This window comes from Podarcis filfolensis, assembly GCF_964270895.1.
Source record: "Podarcis filfolensis genome assembly, chromosome: 14".
NCBI lineage: Eukaryota > Metazoa > Chordata > Lepidosauria > Squamata > Lacertidae > Podarcis > Podarcis filfolensis.
The window spans coordinates 21,481,609-21,498,403 of record NC_139616.1 but is presented as its reverse complement, the minus strand read 5'-3'; the positions used below and the strand labels follow the sequence as shown (position 1 = coordinate 21,498,403).

Sequence of the window (16,795 nt, the reverse complement as noted above, 5' to 3'; positions counted from 1 at the left end):
CTGCCACACAACCAGGAATTTCTGACCTCCCCTTGCTGGGTCTGTCGCCACACCTTGGCGGTGGACATACCTGCAGGTCCTATTGCCACCATTGACCGCCAACCTGCCAGACTCTGCCCCTAGTCCCACCCACTCATACATAGGAACGTCGCTGTCTTCCTCTCTGAAGTCCACAAACAGGACCCAAGCACAACAGCACTCTGCTCACCTGTAATTCCTGGCAACTGGCATTCTGCCTCCAACAGTGGATGTAAAATGTAGCCATTGCGGCTAGTAGTCATTGACAGACTTACCCTCCATCAGTTGGCCTGCTGTGACTAAAGTAAAGGTAGAGGGACCCCTGACCATTAGGTCCAGTCATGGCTGATTCTGGGGTTGCAGCGCTCATCTCGCTTTATTGGCCGAGGGAGCTGGCGTACAGCTTCCGGGTCATGTGGCCAGCATGACTAAGCCGCTTCTGGCGAACCAGAGCAGCACACGGAAACGCCGTTTACCTTCCTGCCGGAGTGGTACCTATTTATCTACTTGCGCTTTGATGTGCTTTCGAACTGCTAGGTTGGCAGGAGCAGGGACCGAGCAACGGGAGCTCACCCCATCACGGGGATTCGAACTGCCGACCTTCTGATCGGCAAGTCCTAGGCTCTGTGGTTTAACCCACAGCACCACCCACGTCCCTATCTGCTGTGACATCCTAAATACTGGATTGCAGAAACTGCCAACTTTACTGCCCCTGCTCCTCTGCTTTTTAACCACAGACTTGTACAAAGAAAATTGGCAAACAAAGAATTTCCTGGCATGGAGCTGAATTGATGGGGGAGGAAAGGTCTGCCTTCTTTGTCGCTCTGTACTAGACTGCTGTTAAGAGCACTAGAGCAGAGCTGGGAAGGAAAGGTGGCAACCTCTCTTCAGCACATCTAATATGTGGTCATGAGGCACACTGAGCTTTGGAGAGTTGCCGATCCCGGCTGGGGAAGAGGGATGATTTGTTCCCCTTTTGCTCCCCTCCTGAGTTCAATCTTTTTAGAGTACCCTACTGATCTAGTGTCATTTAGGAGTGAAGAGGAACCATCGTCGCAGAGCACATAGAAAAGACGGATGATGTGTAATGTGCCATCAGACGCTAAGAATGCCGGCATGCCGAAATTGCTTTCAGCAAGATTGTGTGTGTGTGTCAGCGGGGCCGCCACATGCAATGGAAATGCAGGGTCATACCCTATTAAAAATAAAAGCAGAGAAGTTATTATTTTATTTAATGGAATGGCAACGCTCGCCTCGTCTTCCTAACGGGCTGGGGGAGTTGATTAAAATGCGGGAGAGGAAAGAGAGTGGAACAATTGGGCCATTAAAATAGAGGAAGAGCAAAAAGCCTCCAATTTTCATTAATCCCTTTGGTGACAAATTGTCGAATTTTATTCCTTTGCAAGGGCAAGAACAAAAAGTGTTGTGCAATTTCTGGTTTCACACACACATGCACACACACACACACACACACAGAGAGAGAGAGAGAGAACAGTGAGTAACCAGTAGCTGATAGTGACAGGTATGAGAACATAAGAGGAGCTGTGTTGGTTAGAACATGGTGCTGCAAACACCAAGGTTGCAGGTTCGATCCCTGTGTGAAACGGCTGCCGATTCCCGCATTGCAAGGAGTTGGACTAGATGACACTGGGGGTCCCTTTTAACTCTACAATTCTATAATTCTATTAAATGTGGCTGGGTACTCTTGCCTGATCCACCTTCCAGAACATCTCATTTAAGTGGGAGCAGAACTGAGCCCTGGGGGCGTCCCACCTCATCTAGAAGATGTAAATTCCCAGAGACAGAAGAAGTGCAGCCCCTCACTCAATTCCTCCTGGAGGAGCATCTTTATCATACGAAATGACTCCAGGATTGAGGCTGCTTTGAGAAGCTGCTCTTAGACTGCAGATGGAAAACTGGGATTTGCACGGAGTCACAGATGGCACACTCTCCCCCCCCCCCCGCCTCCACTATAATTCATAAAACGGCACCATTTCTGCCATTTCCGTGCGCCTTCTATTCATAGATTGTACTTAGGATAACAGCAGAGATGTGTGTATTGAGAGGGGAGGATTGCAAACTAAAACTGTCCCCTAATGCAGAGTTCCCACCTGAGGAAACTTCTGGGGTACCTGCCAACGGCCACACTTCTGGGATACCTGGGTGGGGCCAGAATCAAAGGTGGACAGACCATTGAATGCAAATGTTACCACTGAACACCAGGCTAGTTTCTATATGCACTGTCCTCCGTCCAGGCGAGCATGAGGTCAAGGATACCTTTCTGCCGGGCGAATGCACACAAGGAGGGGGTGGAGCAAGGCAGGTGAGGGGTGTGGCCTGCAGGGAAGGGGCGTGGCTGGAAAGAGGTGTGGGCAGTGACCCAAAAGCCAGATGGACAGAACTGGAGGGTGGCATTGAGCCGCTGGGTCTCAGGTTCCCCACTCCTCTCCTAATGGGAGCCTGTTTTTCCCTGAGTTCCCTGGGAACTCTGAGGTGTTAAAGCACTCTGAGAATCGAAGCTCTGTGAGGGGATCGCCTAACCACTCTCATCGGCATTAAGAAACTGCTGTTTCCAGGATTCTCGGGCAGAAGCCACGACTCTTTTAAAGTGGGATGGTGATGCTTTGGTTACTATGTTTTAGACTTGATCAGAAACTACCTATGGGAAGCTTCCGACAGCTTGTGGGATGTATTCAGCCATTTTTCATTTATATCCTGCCTTCCCACAACTCCCAAGGAGCTCAAGGCGACAAACAGAGTTCTCCTTTTCATTTAATGGCCAAAACAACCCTGTGAGGTAGCTTAGGCTGAGAGGCAGTGACTGGCCAAACATTACTCAGTGTACTTTGTGGCTGAGTGGGGATTTGAGTCCTAGATTCCCAGGTCCTAGTCCTATACAGTGGTACCTCGGGTTACATACACTTCAGGTTACATATGCTTCAGGTTACAGACTCCGCTAACCCAGAAATAGTGCTTCAGGTTAAGAACTTTGTTTCAGGATAAGAACAGCGTGGCGGCGGCGGCAGCAGGAGGCCCCATTAGCTAAAGTGGTGCTTCAGGTTAAGAACAGTTTCAGGTTAAGAACGGACCTCCGGAATGAATTAAGTACTTAACCCGTACTCTGCTGTACTCTAACCACTGTACTCTAACCACTAAGCCACACTGACTCTCACAAAAACAAACTGATTGTTTTTTAACCCGTTGAAATGAATGAACCCAAGTCAGCCAACTCTTAAACGTTCATTGAATGCAACCAAATAAACAGATGGAGTGGGAATGTAATGGCATGTGTATGATAACCAGACAATATTGTTTCAGAATCTGGGCTAGGTCAGCTTTGGCCTTGTCTGAAGCCGCAGGAACACTCCTTACACGAAACAGAACGTCTTTCTCCTACCGTTGCCTGTGCAGCCATAACTTGGTGCTTGATCGATGCTAGACAGAGAGGCACAAGTGTGCGCTCAGACTCCAACAGCTGCGTGAGCCGAGTTAGTAAGTTTAAAATTCACAGAGCTATATCTTCAGGGAGAGGGGGTGCGGGGTGGAACGAAACCATTTTATTTTTGTTTTTAAATCTGCCATAACGCAGCTGGTGGCATCAAATTGTCATTAAAACATGGTATTTAAGATGATTTAATGGGTTGATTGCCAAGCAAGAACCACAGCAGTTTACGCAAACTACTGAGCATGAAAAAAGATGTAAGTATTTAAGTGGCATTCGGCGGGTGGGGGGGGGAGAGAGAGAAGGAAGGGAAAAGGATCGTTCTTAGAGAAGAAATGCACAAACAAAACTTGTAATGTGTGTGGATTTCTGGGAGGTTATTTCTCTTCTCCACCCCACTAGCAACATTTATATGTTATAGCTGTTCATACGCAGAGTAACTATTCCCCCAAAAGATTCTAAAACACAAATATTTAACCAGGTTTCAGCTCTGCAGTGAAGATGTCAAACCATACTTTAAAAAGAAAAAAATGCACTTGGGAATAATCTGGTGATGGCAATTAAAATGTAATGTACATGATGAAGGAACATGATGCTATGCAGGGGGCAGAAGAGGTTTTAGGGCAGGCATAGGCAAACTCGGCCCTCCAGATGTTTTGGGACTACAATTCCCATCATCCCTGACCACTGGTCCTGTTAGCTAGGGATGATGGGAGTTGTAGTCCCAAAACATCTGGAGGGCTGAGCTTGCCTATGCCTGTTTTAGGGTCTTGTGACCAGTGCTGCCATACTGAATGCTGCACTGCAGGGGGCACCACAACAACTCTGTAGAGTGAAACATGGGGGGGTGCCAAATTTTTGCATCACATGGGGCACCCCTGAAATTTGAGAGCCCAACGTCTGCCACTTGGTGATAACAAAGTGCTTCAGCTAGCACAAAGATTTCTGCTTGTGCAACAAAATTTCTCCTCCATCTTTGCCTCCTCTGCTTCCCCCCCCTCAAATCTGATCTGGAGGGTTGTGGATACACCCAGAATAGATTGAGGGGTATGAGGAGAGGAGAGAGAGGGGAGGTTGTATCATGCTGCCAAATGTCCTTACGCTAGCTGAAGCACTTTGCTGGATATCACCCACAGTAACATCAGGCCAAAGGGCAGGGTCTTGCCCCACGAGCATTGGAAGTAGGAGAGCAAAGGGTTCAGAGGCAAATGGCCCTAAGTGGCCACCGTAAGGTGGGTGGTGCTGTTGACAATTGAGGAGAGAAGGGGGTGGAGATTACTCGTAGCAACGCCATTACTCCAAAAGGCCTCTCTCTGTGAATCTTGAATAACTGACTTCGGTAAGAGCTTTCCCTGTCTATCTATTCCTGTCAGCCTACTATGGAGGGATCAGATTCCCATCATCTAACCACCATGTAAGCTTTGTGAATGTAAATCAGGATGAGTGCTGTATAAGAAACCATCTTTCAGAATTTGCACTTCTTCAGATATTGCAGTGCAGTTCTTTAGAAGGTGTACATAAATGCATATAACAAGGTGAAGTGTCCATAAAAATGCACGTATTGGTTAAAAAAAAAAGCATATATAAATGCATTATATTAAGGGAAATTGCTCTGAAAAAGTGGAGACGTTAGGGTAAACCTCATACAAAAAGATGTTTGTTGGGATAAATTTGTAATAAAAAGGTTGATGAATTTTCTAAGGCATTTAAATAAAAGTGCAAACTGATGTGGAAATGTGAAGAACTGAGAAACGCCCAAATGGCCCTAGTCACAGCCTATCCTTACAATCAGTATTTCCATTTAGGTCTGAAAAGCATTACTTCCACATGCGCTCAACTTTCCATGCTGGCTTCTCCTTGGTTATGAGGACCGGACTGCAGATGGGAATAGGATTTTGATTACACCGGAAAATGCATTTGAACCTAGGATGACCCTCTGCATTCATGCTATGAATTAGTCCATCTATATTCATTAACTTATGTGGTTTGGGGGGGGGAGTTTAAGCCAGAAACAAATTATGCACATGAGGTGTTAACATACACAATCCACCTGGTGGAAGCTGAGATGCAGTTTGGATGGAGAAGGCTGTGTGGCGTGTTTTGCATCTTGTGCTATTCATGGTCTCCTTTTTTAAAAAAATGAATAAACTGGCCACTCTTGTGTTATATGTGGTGGAAGGGGGGGGGCTAAATTTTATTTTTAAGACAGAGGTGGGGAAGCTTTTTCATCCCAAGACCCACACTCCCTTCTGGGCAACTTCCTGAGGCTGACATGCCAATGGTGTGCAGGACCAGAGGGGAAAGTGGACGGAACCAGTGATGTAAATGTTACCTTCTCACAGTAAGGTAGTTTCTAAACACACACACACACACACTGTCCACCAGCCAGCCAGCCAAGAGAGATTATTGGAGTTCAAGGACCTCTTCCAGTCAGGCAAAAACACTCTACATGCAAAAAAAAAAAAAAAGTAAGATGAGCCTGTTGGATCAGGCCAATGGCCCAACTTGTCCAGCAACTTTTTCTCACAGTGACCACCCAGATCCCTGTGGGGAAACCTAAAAAAGCAAGACCTCAACACAAGAGCACTCTTCCCTTCTGAGTTCTACCAGGAACTGGTACAGTGGTACCTCGGGTACACATACGCTTCAGGTTAAAGAAGCTTCAGGTTACAGACTCCGCTAACCCAGAAATAGTACCTCGGGTTAAGAACTTTGCTGCAACATGAGAACAGAAATCGTGCAGCAACAGCGAGACGGCAGCAGGAGGCCCCATTAGCTAAAGTGGTGCTTCAGGTTAAGAACAGACCTCCAGAACGAATTAAGTTCTTAACCCAAGGTACCACTGTATTCAAAACAGTTATTGCCTCTGAACATAAACATCATGGCTTGTAGCCACTGATCATCTTCTCCATTAATTTATCCAATCCGCTTTTAAAGCCATCTAGGTTGGTGGCAATTGTTGCCTCCTGTGGCACTGAGTTCCATAGGTCAACTGCACTGTGTGAAGAAGCGCTTTTTTTTGTCCGTGAAGAATCTTCCAATATTCAGCTTCATTGGGCGCCCACAAGGTCTAGTGTCATTAGAGAGGGAGAAGAACTTTACTCCGCCCTCTTTCTTTGTGCCGTGCATAATTGTGTAAAAGTCACTCACCTCACATCTTGCTTGCCTTTCCTCTGAACTAAAGATTCCCAGACCCTGCAACCTTTCCTCATGGGGGAGATACTCTATCTGCTGGATCATCTGAGTTGCCCTTTTCTGAACATTTCTCAGCCCTGCAGTATCCTTTTTGAGGTGAGGCAACCAGAATGATACACAGAATTCCAAATGCAGCCACATCATGGATTTGCATAATGGCATCTCTATGCAAAGCAGGACCAGTGTGGAGCATGACATGGTGAGAATTCTAAAGGCCAGCGAGAGATGCCTTGAGGGCCATATTTGGCCCCCAGGCCTGAAATTCCCCACTCCTCTTTTAGAGAAGCCTCTCTTCCACATGGTTTCAGTGACAAAAGGTTTAAAAAGGTAAAGGGACCCCTGACCATTAGGTCCAGTCGTGACTGACTCTGGGGTTGCGGCGCTCATCTTGCTTTATTGGCCGAGGGAGCCGGCGTACAGCTTCCGGGTCATGTGGCCAGCATGACTAAGCCGCTTCTGGCGAACCAGAGCAGCGCACGGAAACGCCGTTTACCTTCCCGCCGGAGTGGTACCTATTTATCTACTTACACTTTGACGTGCTTTCGAACTGCTATGTTGGCAGGAGCAGGGACCGAGCAACGGGAGCTCACCCCATCGCGGGGATTCGAACTGCCGACCTTCTGATCAGCAAGTCAAAAGGTTTACCTCCTATGCAAAACCCTAAATGTGTAAGAACCTACTCAACAGCCTTCTTGATCAACTATCAAAAGAGAGGTGCTTCTGTCTCTCAAAAGAAGAGAAAATGGAAAGAATTCTGACATGATAGCAAGGGGTCATCTATTAATAAGTGGTCAGCAGTGACAATATTTCTTCTTCTCTGAAAAGAAAAAAGAAACCTTACAAGGGGGTGGGGAGCATTGGAATATTGGCTCATACTTCTCCATTGGCGTTCCCTGAAAAGCTTTGATTAGTTTTCTTAAAAGACTACACACTCCATAATTTGAAGCAAGAGGTTAATGGTGTTATTACAACTATTATCCTTTTTAAAATTGTTATCCTCTTGTTTTTCCCGTCTGTATTACCTTCACCTTTCGGTGAACCCATTTTCCCAGCTGTTTCTTTCTGCCGTAAAGTTTGCCAAACACCATCCCAGGAAAGAATAAATGGAGTGTTTTATCAGTTAAGCCTAAGGGAATTTGCAGATTCCCGTAACCCAAGCCATACAGAGAGATTAGAACAAAAATGTATTTAAAAAGAAAAGATGACCACAATTGAAATATAGTCTCCTCCAAGTGAATAGGTGAAATGAATTGGAAAAAGCTCTTCTCGTTCAGGAAATTTAAAAGATTGGATATCACAGTGAATAAATGGCAAGTTCACATGATGGATGTTTACAAGGAAATCTAATTCATCCATCTAATTTGCCCGTCGTTATTAGAAATTTGTAAAATGTCCATCATTACGGAAGGCTGGAAGTGATGTGCAGGGAGAGGGGAGAATGTCATTGACTGCATTGCTTCCCCTCCAAATGCCGAACTTTATTTCTCCCATAGGAATGAATGGCAGCCATTCACAAATGGGAAAAGATAGGAAAAAGCTTGAAGTCACAGGCACCATTAAGGTGGGGCTTAAACCTGCTCCTGGTGATCCCAGTGTCTGGCATGAGAAGCAAGTTTTGTTCTCTCTCTGAAGCTTATATTATTTTTGTGCCGCTGAATTCCCTGGGAGCCACTGAAATCTCGCCCACCCCTCTATTGTGGGAGGCGGGGGCTATTGTTTCATTATTTTTGTTTTAACTACTTATTTGCATTTTTATCTCGTGAAACGCCTTGAGATCTTTTGTTGAAAGGCAGTATATTAATAATAATAATAATAAAATATTTGCATTGCCCCATTCCCTCTCTCCCCCCCACCACATGATTTTAGAGTTTAAATGGCTATTGGAGGTGTAGAAGGGTGGCAAACAGAGAGTGAAGGCAATTGTATCAGTAGCTCTGAGGGTTAGACTGGATGACCTGCAAAGTCCCCTTCCAACTCAGTGACATCATGATTTTAAGACTGGGTTCTCGGGGAAGGGTCTGCTAAAGTGGTCAAACCCATTGGGCAGGACTCCTGGGAAATGATTGTTGCTTCAGGTGCTTCAAGGATGAGGTGGGGCTTGTGGGACTCCCATCCTCCCAATGCCACAGCGCTCTCCCAAGCTTTGCTCTGCAGCCTTCTTGAGTGTTTCTGCCTGGCTGGATCATGTAATTTGCTTGCCTGGATTGAGGACAGAAAGAGATGTATAAGTGGGTCTTTACAGACTAGACTACGGTACCGAGGGACAATCTACCTCTGTTGCTCCAACTTCTTTTGCCTCTCACCCTGCTCACCATGGACATGTGGTCTCCAGCAGGTTGCCCAGGAGGAAATGTTGTGAATAACCCAAATATGACAACACACCAATGAAGAAGAAGAAGAAGAATTTGGATTTGATATCCCGCTTTATCACTACCCTAAGGAGTCTCAAAGCGGCTAACGTTCTCCTTTCCCTTCCTCCCCCACAACAAACACTCTGTGAGGTGAGTGGGGCTGAGAGACTTCAGAGAAGTGTGACTAGCCCAAGGTCAAGCAGCAGCTGCATGTGGAGGAGCGGGGAATCGAACCCGGTTCACCAGATTACGAGTCTACCGCTCTTAACCACTATACCACACTGGCTCCTAATAAACCAACCTCCAGTGACCTCCTGGCAAACTTAGAACCACTTCTCAGCAAAGGTCCTCTTCCCCCCACATACAATGTTGTGAGCTTTTGTTGTGTGCTGCCGTCCGTTCCCAGAACCTTGCATCGACATTGGGGTGAAGGTACCGAAGGGGCATCGGGTGGGAGCTCTTGTTCTCTATGTTCTATATTTGGCTCACCTTTTGTCCCAGGAGCCCAAAGAACAAACACATGGCAAGATTAAAACGGGCACAATTAAGTTCCCCAGCCGCTCACTCAATATTTGTCTTTCAAGAAACAAATCAAAACACTGGGTACTGCATGCCACTCAACAACAGCATGATCTTTTGATATTAGTACAATGCTGATGAGCAGATACCCGGTTCTTTGGGCATGATGTGTTTGCCCTGGTTTTTGAAAATGGTACCTCTTGCCTGCTGCAATCAAAGGTCACCTTACTTCTCTGAGAAAAGCATGGCCAGCCTTTTAGAGATCACTCAAGGGAACATGAGCAGCAGCATTCTTAGTCTCTTGGAGACAAATGTCTGTGGGATGGACGGTGTGGCAAGAGCACCTTCTCCTGCCCTAGATGTTGCCACCAGCTCTCCTCCTGGATCTGATCTGGGGGTGGAAGATGGGAGCTGCACAATTTATAACACTCTTCATGAATTCTAAAAGGTTAATGAGACCAGCCTTCTCTCTGCAGAAGCACTCTTGATTATTCTTCCATACACTCCTTCCATACACTCCTTCCATACACTCAATAATGCTATATTTAATAAGGCTTTCCACCAATTTCCCTAGACTTTAATTACTTGAATCTCTTTAAAAAAAAAAAAGTTATATCACCACTAAGTTCCTCAGACTACCATCCTGAAAAGTCAGTTCAGCCAGAGAGATTTTCCATGTATCTTCCACAATGAAGATAGACATAAATTATTCATTCACCTTATTTCTGTAGCCTCCTTTTAAAAGGTAAAGGATCCCTAACAGTTAAGTCCAGTTGCGGATGACTGGGGTTGCAGCGCTCATCTCGCTTTACAGGCCAAGGGAGCCAGTGTTTGTACGCAGACAGTTTTCCCGGGTCATGTGGCCAGCACATGTGGCCGGCACAACAGATCACCAAACCCAGAGCAGCGCATGGAAACAGCGTTTACCTTCCCACCAGGGTGGTACCTATTTATCTACTTGCACGTTTGGGCGTGCTTTCGAACTGCTAGGTTGGCAGGACGTTTGTCACCTTGCTAACCAGTTTCTCGCTTCTGGTGTGTGTGTGTGTGTGTGTGTGTGTGTGTGTGTGTGTGTGTGTGTATTTCTCTTTTTTGATCTCATACGGGCAAGACTTCCTTTTCTAATGGCTTGCCTGAAATAGCTTCCTTGACTCTACTCATTAACCACATTGGCATCCTCTTTGACTTGGTATCATCTTTCATGATCTGTGGCACACATTCTAGGTTGAGCTTCAATTATTGTGGTTTTGAATAATCTCACAATGTTCCGGAGAAATTTAACCCTCTTCAATTTCTCTTTCAACTTCCTTTTTGCCAGCCTCCTAATTTTTTTAGAAGATTCCTCCTTGGAAATCAATTTCCTCGTCTGTGCGAGGGTAATTGAAGTCACCCATTACTATAACACTTTCTCCTTTGAATGCCTCCCCGATTTCATCCTGCATCTCAAGATCTCTTGAAGCATTTTTGTTGGGGGGGAATGATAACACACTCACAGTATTAAATTATTTTGGAAAATGGTATTGCTATTGTCACCCACAGAGAATCTGCAAAGGAGCCTCTTTTGAGATTTCCAGTTTGTTGGAGGAGGGGACTTTCCTTTGCAGAGGACTCACAATTAACCATCTGTGGAGAAAAAACAAAGCAGGAAATAATAAGGCGAAATGGAGCTGCCTGATGCGGCAGGGAAGGTATTGCTTGTGTCTTTCAATGCTGAGACAAGAACAGCCACAGCTCAGTGGCAGAGCATCTGCTTTGCATGCCAAAGGTCCCAGGTTCAATCCCCAGCATCTCTATTTAGGGCTGGAGATGCCCCCTGAGGAGATGCTGCTAGTCAGTGTAGGCAATATTGATCTAGAATAGGCATAGGCAAACTTGCCCCTCCAGATGTTCTGGGACTACAACTCCCATCATCCCTAGCTAACAGGACCAGCGGTCAGGGATGATGGGAGTTGTAGTCCCAAAACATTTGGAGGGCCGAGTTTGCCTATGCCTGATCTAGAAGGACAAAGGGTCTGGTTCCGTATAAGACAGCTTCCTTTTTCCCATAATGCCTTTCTATGAATCCATAGTACAGCCACATATTAAATACTGTATACAGCGGTACCTTGGGTTAAGTACTTAATTTGTTCCAGAGGTCCGTTCTTAACCTGAAACTGTTCTTAACCTGAAGCACCACTTTAGCTAATGGGGCCTCCCACTGCCGCCGCGCCGCTGCTGCGCGATTTCTGTTCTCATCCTGAAGCAAAGTTCTTAACCCGAGGTACTATTTCTGGGTTAGCAGAGTCTGTAACCTGAAGCGTCTGTAACCTGAAGTGTCTGTAACCCGAGGTACTACTGTACAGTCCTGATAATGCCTAGCATGGGATTTGTGTGTTTCACAGCTGCCACACAGTGAGTTGATGTTTCTACTGAGCTGCCCACTGTGGCTCCGAGCTCTCTTTCCTGGTGAGTCAGCATCAGTACAGACCCCATACATGAAGTTAGGGTTGTTTGCCCCAATATCTATCACTTTACACTTTCTTATATATTGATCAACATTTCCCATTTTTTTGCCTGTTCGCCCAGTTTGGAGGACTCAGTTTTCAGAGTTTACCAACAGCCCACCCCGCTTTTACATAATATTGGAAAGTGCCTATTGATTAAATTTATTAGCAAGAATTGTGTCACAATGTCAGAGGAGGAAGGCTGCCTTTGCAGAAGACTTCCAGTTAATTGCCTGTGGCACAGCATCTACTCTTCATGTGGAAGGTCGCAGGTTCAGTTTTCCTTGGCATCTTCAGGTAGGACCGGGAATGTCCAGTGCCTGAAACCCAGAGAAGCGCTGCCATAAAACTGGAAACAGAACATGAAGCAGAGCTGCCTGATGTGGAAGGGAAGGTGTTGCTTGTGTCTTAAAGTGCAGGGGGAGAGAACACACCCACCTCACAAAAGCGTGAGCCCTTGCACACTGTCAGGGTGAACGAGACCTACAGTTCTGTGCTGGGAAAGAGCTTCTCCGGCAATTAAAGGGAAGAACATGAAGTACTTGGAGGTTTGGAAACCAATTTGGTGCTGAAAAGTAGAATTTAAAGCACAATGATCTGAAATGAGTTGCTTGTGCTTCCCCTTGTGTCTTGTCCCTCTGCCTTCTCCTGTGGATTGATTTGAAGCCGAACTACATGATCAGATAAAGCATAGCACACAGCCTTAACTGGACTGGATGTCTCTTAAGACAGATCAATTTTACAACTGAATAACCCCCTCTGTATGTAGAATCACAGAACTGTAGCATTGGAAAGGGCCCTGAGGATCATCTAACCCAAACTCCTGCAATGCAGGAATATGCTGCTGTCCCATACAGGGACCGAAAATGTCCCCATGGCATTATCAGCCCCATGCTCTAGCCAACTGAGCTGTTCAGAAGACTTGGAGTAAGGCCCATATGCAACATTTCTCTGTGATATGCTCAATTTCCACATGCAGTGTGTGTGTGGATAGAAGAGAGAGACAGACAGAGACACACAGAGAGTGTGCATTAAAATATGTTATTCTCCCCTAAGCATTCTATTTTCTGGCACTGCACTGCTTAACAGCATTGCATTGTGAACAAGCCTGTCCCTTAGTAAAGGGTCTTGTGGCAGCCTGCAGGAGCTTACCTGCATAAGCTACATTTTTGCTGACTTCTGGCTGCAGAACATCGAAGTCAGTTGGTGGTAGCAAAATATGAAAGACCACCATCGACCTAGAATGGTTTTTTAGTTTGCTCATGCTGAACAACCCTTCCCCCTTAACCGCAGTCCTACTTTTGTTCACTCTGAGTAACTTTTGCTTAAATGTGCTTTGCATAATGCAGTTGACTCCACTGTAGTAGTTCAGTCCCCCCCCCCCTTTTCCCCCAGTGTTATATGTCTGCAGAACTTTGATGGTCTGGACAAGGACTTCATGAAGAGACAAACTTCAAGCAAGAGGAAGTTGCAGAAGGAAACAGAGACCCAATATCTTCATTTTATCTCCCTCGGTTAATTGGCTTACCATCCATCACTCCAGCTAGTGTTGGCCCTGGGGTCAAACCTTCAGCTCACAGGTGCAGCAACTCTAGCTGTAGAATCACATGTTACTTCTACCAAGCCCTTGATTCCTGCATTGCAGGGGGTTGGACTAGATGACCCTTGGTATCCCTTCCAACTCTATGATTCCATAACAGGACTCAGGAGGAAATTGTTTCCCTTATTCAGAGTTTCCAGATCAAACATCTTTTTGAATCTAGAGAAATTTCAGGAAGAATTCTGTTGCATTAAACTTTATTATTTAGCCTTTTTCTTTCTTCTTATGAAATGGGGGTGAGAATTGAGCCTCACATTGTTTCCATAGTCCATGCACTAATTGATTTAGGTCTATGTGATTTAATGGATGTCTAGTGCACCTTTAAGGACATATACCCTCCCAAGAAGCCTTAAATCAGGAACTTACCATAAAAAAGCCTTGATGAACAAAACTGCTAAGGGACATTAAAAGCTGCCTTATAGTCCATCTAGGTCAGAATCTGAGCTCAACAAATTGCCTCTGTTTATGTGTCTGCTATATGTTGTGCGGTTTTTCTTCTGTTCCCATTTTACTCTATATTGTCTGATTAATAACAATAGCAGCAATAATAATTCATATTAGATATTGTTTCAGCTTATGTTATGAACCTCCTTGAGTGCACTTGGACCAAAAGGAAATACATACACTTTTCCTTGGGGGCGGCCAGCCAGCCAGTACAACTGCAGAAGGGGTGTTAAATTGCTTTCTTTAAAAAGAGAGAGAGAGATTTGAGAGCTCTTGGAACTGTACGTGCAGAAAAGCATATAAGCACAGATAAGTACAAGTTAATAATAAACCTATAGCAGTGCACGGTAATATATTTTACCAGCCCTGTAAAAGATCTCACCTTTCCAACACTGTGCAACTACATGGTTTTATCGACTCAGTAAGCACTATCCCCTTCTCTAGTTCATTTTTCCATATCCCCCCAAGAAGAACAACAACCTATTTTGAAATGAAACGTAAAAGCTGCTCAGACAAGATTCCCACCTTCTTCTATGACAAATCATACATTCCGGGGCCAACCCTATCATTACACATGGCAGGAGAGTCTGCTGCAGGCAGCAGATTCTCATTCAGAGTCAATTATTTAGGTCCGACTTCCCCAACTTGGTGCTTTCCAGATACTTTGAACTACAACTCCAATCAGCCCCAGCTAGCATGGTGATGGGAGTTGTAGTCCGAACACTGAGAAACAGACATTTTGTTCTGTTTTTCCCATGGGGGTGGGCATCATTTCATCATCATCATCATTATTGCCTCAGGTCCCAAATTCTCCTAAGTTCCCTCTGCTTTATTATTCTTCACTACTCCACAACAAGCTTTCCAAAAAGAAATCATTTCAAGAGGCAGAAGTATGTCACAGAATGGTCTGCCTCAGGCCAGGGCTGTTGTCAGAGGTTAGCAGTCAAGCACATTATTGCTATTATTATCATTATTAATTGTTTTAGAATGATGGGCAGCCCTTAGAAAGTGCTTGAATGCCACAGCGCTCTCGCCACTTCCAATTCTCATCAACTGCTCCACAGAGGCAATCCTGAACCAGATGGACCAATGGTCTGATTTAGCATAAGGCAATTTCTTGGGTCCCAAATGGCTGTTCACTATGGAAGGAGCTGTAGTGCTTAATAACAGCCTGCTGGATCAGGCCAGTGGCCCATTTAGTCTAGCGTTGGAGAAGAGGCATGGACATACAATTAGCCGTAACTCTTACTACTATGGGACGTGGGTGGCGCTGTGGGTTAAACCACAAAGCCTAGGACTTGCCAATCAAAAGGTCGGCGGTTCAAATCCCCACGACGGGGTGAGCTCCCGTTGCTCGGTCCCTGCTCCTGCCAACCTAGCAGTTCAAAAGCACGTCAAAGTGCAAGTAGATAAATAGGTACCGCTCCGGTGGGAAGGTAAACGGTGTTTCCGTGTGCTGCTCTGGTTCGCCAGAAGCGGCTTAGTCATGCTGGCCACATGACCCGGAAGCTGGATGCCGGCTCCCTCGGCCAATAAAGTGAGAGGAGCACCGCAACCCCAGAGTCGGCCACGACTGGTCAGGGGTCCCTTTACCTTTACCTTTACCTTACTACTTTTTCTCACCAGAAGCATACCTAGGCTACCTTTTGCTCTTGCCAAGGAGTTGTATCAGAGCTCTCCTCCCATCCCTTGAACCCTTGGCAAGTAGCTCCGCCAAGGCACCCAGAGGAGCCAGTGCCCAGAGCAGCAGAGAAGCAGCCCAGGGAGTACAGGGGGAGGCGGGCCAGGCAAGCTCCTAATCACACCAAGCCCAAGTGGAGAGCAGCAGTTTTTGTACCCCTCTGGGCATGGGCATAGCCAGGATTTTTTGGGGGGGCAGGTCTTTTGTTAGAGGGGGCAGAACTTCAGTTTGCTATTTATTTTTATTTATTGGGGGCAGCTGCCCCTCCCTGCCCCCCTTGGCTACGCCCATTCCCCTGGGCCTGCACCAACCCTTAGGTACACCCCTGCGTCTCACTTTAACAGCTAAAGCTGCCTCAGCGTCCTGCCAGCTTCCTCAGCAAGGAAACGTGAGAAAGGGCACCCCACCATCAGTCAATTCCAGCAGAGCAATGGCCTCTCCCAGGCCATGGCTTTAAGAGCAGCAGAAGCAGCTGGGATAGGAGGAGTCCACAAGTAATAATAATAGCAATAATAAATTTAGAAGTTATGTGACTCTGTTGCTCAACTAAATCTTTTTACTTTTATGTATTGCGACTTGCTGTTATTTTTAATTATTGTAGTCTAGTAATGATTACATTGTAAACCGTTGAGAATAAATTCCTGTTTCTCGGCTGGTATGTTGAGAGTTTATTTTATTGTGTACTATCATATGCTAATGAATTATTGAACATTATTTGATATAATTTGTTCATTTAAAAGTCTTTTTTGTTGTTGTTATGAGTTGTTTTCATTGGATGCGATTGTTAGATGATTGATTTCTGCGGCATATTCCCCTCTTTCTCATGCTTGCCAACCCCCTCGCGTACAGCAACGCAGAAAGGCGGTATACAAACTAAAAGTGAAAACGAAATGAAAACCCTGCGCACCCCGCGGCCACCCAAGTGCTTCTGGGAATCCCGCTGTATACACCGGAACCCTGAAAGGAAATCCTAGGGAGTTTCCACCAGAGAAAGAATCACCTCACTCTCAGGCCCTTCCCCTTTTCCCTGCCTGCCTGCCTGTGTTTACCCACGCAGCCCGT

At 45.8% G+C, this 16,795-nt stretch overlaps 1 long non-coding RNA gene across 1 annotated transcript in view; it reads left to right on the top strand.

Moving 5' to 3' along the window:
• Positions 1-16,795, top strand: part of LOC310749837 — an 807,599-nt gene that overhangs the window by 489,494 nt on the left and 301,310 nt on the right. The gene's annotated exons all lie outside the window — the stretch shown is intronic.